General features: G+C 59.4%; 1 pseudogene; it reads left to right on the forward strand.

The window, feature by feature from the left end:
• On the forward strand, positions 1-115 carry LOC147825049 (U2 spliceosomal RNA; annotated as a pseudogene).
• The last annotated feature ends 3,163 nt before the right edge of the window (positions 116-3,278 follow it).

Raw genomic sequence — 3,278 nt, forward strand, 5'->3', positions numbered from 1 at the left:
AGCGCTTCTCCGCCTTTTGGCTGAGATCAAGTGCAGTATCTGTTCTTAACAGTTTAATATCTACTATGTCCTCCATCCATGTCCTTTGTTCCAGTGAAGGGACGAAGGAGCCCCAGCTGGGGCACGGAGAGCCAGGCGCCTGTCCCCAGGTGTCTCTGCTGTCTGTGCTGGGTGCTGCCCACAGGCAGCCCAGTCAGCTTGGGATGCTGGGACAAGGTGCCACTGCCCGGGAGCCAGCAGCAGCACTCAGGTCTCACTGCAGCTGACGCTGAGCCCCAGGGCACAGGGCTGGCTGCTCCCCTGGCCCGTGGTTGGCTTGGTGACCACACCTTCTCCCTGGGCCCGCTCAGCCGTCCCTCGTGGCTCCTGGCCTGGCCTGCTCTTCTCAGCCAGGAAGAGGCCGTGCCTCCCAACAGTCCCACGCAAAGTCTTGGGGGTCAGGACTTTGGCATGCAAACTGGGGGACCCAGTCGAGCCTGCAGTGCCTCTCCTGGGCTTTCTGGAAGGGGTCTGGACTTTCCTCCTCCGCAGCAGGGGTGTGGGGCTGAGGCTGACTCCACATGCTGCTCCTGCCCCGACCTGCGCCGGGGACTTCTGGATCCCCCTGTGATGCCGGCTGCTTCCCTGGGCCCGAGACCCATGTCCATGTGGCGGTCCTGCCTGTCCTCTGTCACCTCCTGGGCCCCAGAATGTGGCCAGCACCTCAGCCTGGCGCTGCTAGATTTTTCTGGACCCAGGACAGCCCCTCACCTGCTCTCTATACCCTGAAGATGCTGCTGCCCAGAGCCCCCATAACTGCTCTCTGGAAGGGCCTAGAACCAAACCTACCTGGCTGCAGCCCGACTTCCCCGCCCAGCCTCTGGGCTCTGGAGGAAGGGCGTGAGAAATATGCAAATGTCTACACCCTTGGCCCCTCGTCCTCCCTGGCCCGTGGACCAGGAAATCGCCTCTTCAGGAAACTGCATAATTACGTACAACTATTTTCAGTGGCTGGCCAGGCTGCAGAATTCACTCTGCTATTAACACTCTGAAATCTGTCTAGACACAGGCAGGAGCAGGACAAGACAAATTCATTAGCCGGACTGAATAATTCAGAGAGATTTGGAAAGCAAATGAGCAGAGGGTGTGCGCTCCGTCATGGTCTCGGCACTTATAGATTTTCCTTTAAGAGGTAGAGTATAAATTAAGAACAGTCTGATTGTCGTTAATGATGCAGGCGGGGGCCAGCTGCGGCTCCCAGGTGGCGCTCATTAGAGGACGCCAGGGCTCCCCTGGTGGCTTGCTTGGTTAAATTCCTAGAAGCAGCCGGGCCCTGGTCAGAGATGACCACTCCGACCTCCAGCCTCACGCCCATGGAGCTCTGCATAGGAGGAAGGGCTCCTCCCGGAGGCTGTGGTGGCGGGAAATCTCCCCAGGGCAGAGTGGACACACACAGTGACCAGGGTCCTCTGCGGGTGACCGGGATGGGATGGGCCCCTTTGCAGGGGCAGCTGCACTTGGCCTGCACAGAGCTGCCCACCTCACCTGCCCCCACCCTAAGTGAGGAGTCCGTGTGAGTGCCTTCCACCCGCAGTGCAGACGCTCCAAATGTCTGGTGTCCTTCTTTTCCCTTGGCCCACACCAGGGAGTTTCCACACATCCCCATCTGCACCTGATGGACACCTGTGACTGTCTCCCCTGGTCCAGCTGTGGTTTGGGGCGGAGCCTCCTGCCACCCTGTTCATGGGCCTGGAGGACACGATGGCTAAGGGAATAAGTGAGGCACAAAATGACAAACACTGCCCGTGTCCACTTGTGTGAGGCCCCCCCCAGGAGTCAAACCCAAGGCTCAGACAGGAGATGGTGGTGCCAGGGCACCAGGAGGGCCATGGATGGCATCGTGGAAGGGTCACAGAATTACAAAAATTAAGATATAAAAAGAACATTTACTTAATGAGGAAAGAAGTAACAAATTACAAGATTAAAATAGCTGACAAACACAACAGACTTCTAAATTCCAGCTCTTGTGACCAGCAGCTGGGTGCCAGGACTCAGTTGCTGTGAATGATTTAGACCAAGAATTTTCCCCCAACTCTCAGGACCTCAGAGATGGGGCTTTGGGAGGGGATGGACCACGGGCTCACAGCTGACTGCTGTAGGGGGCGGGGCCTGGTGGGAAGAGGCACTCCCTGGGGTGTGGCCGGGGGCTCCTCCCCATCCTGGCTCCTCCCTTCTCTCTGCGCCCTGTCCCCCATGCCATGAGCAGCTCTCCTCCACCAGGCCCTTCCACCTTGACTCCCTGACTTGGAGCCAGCTGCCTATGGACTGGAACCCTAAGCAGAAACAAACCTCTCTCCTTTAAATTGTGGGCATCAGGTATTTTGTCTTGGTGACAGGAAAGTGGCCAGGACAGCTGTCCTCAAGGGTCCCACAACACTGGGTCCCTGCAGCCTCCTCTTGCAGTTTTGGGCTCCTGGGTATGGGCAGGCATGGGGCGGTGCAGGAGAGGCCCTAGTCTGGTCTCAGCCCTCCCCACACCCTGCAAGCATGGCTCACACACCTTCAGAACATGCCGGGCCCCAAACCCTGGCCATCCCTCGTCACTGCAGGAAAGACAAGCAAGCCAGGCGGCTGCCCAGATCTGCCACCCCTGGGCCCCCGGCTGACCTCTCACACAGAGGCGCCGTGAACATTCTCTGGGTGGTGACTTGCCCCGTACACGTCCAGGCCAGAAAAGCCGCTGCCATGCAGGTCCTCGCTGCCCTGGGTCCGGCTGCCTGGGACAGCTCTTCTGAGCCATGTGGAAGGGACAGAGCCGCCCTGGCCCTCGGCTTGCTCACGATGGCCTCAGTTTCTCCAGCCGTTTCCCAGACTCTTGCCCGATGGCTGGTCCCCTGGCCCCCTATTGGGGCCAAGACCAAGCAGGAGGAGGGAGGAAGACTGCCACTTCTTTCACGATGGCCCCTCCCTCTAACTGCACAGCCCACTGGAAAACAACCTTTGATGCTTCCTGCTGCTTCCCACGGCTGCCCTACCAGCCACAGCCTCCCCGCTCCACAGCGGCCCTCTCTGATTGGACAGCGTCGCATTCTGAAGTCCAGCTCAGCTCTTGCCAGGGAAGGCCAGGGTGTAGCGGCCTGGACCCTGAGGAACCTCTTCTTTGCCCTCCAGCTCCAGAGGCCCCCTCTGCAGAGCCAGCAGTGCGGACCACGTCCTCACAGGCGTTGCTCTGTCCCCTGCGTCCACCCCCTTCCACTGGGAGGCCTTTCGTGATGATGCGAGGCTCACTTTCAATCCTG

Source organism: Heterocephalus glaber, unplaced genomic scaffold, assembly GCF_053883595.1.
Source record: "Heterocephalus glaber isolate CG9 unplaced genomic scaffold, H.glaber_assembly_v1.0 deba00001509, whole genome shotgun sequence".
NCBI lineage: Eukaryota > Metazoa > Chordata > Mammalia > Rodentia > Bathyergidae > Heterocephalus > Heterocephalus glaber.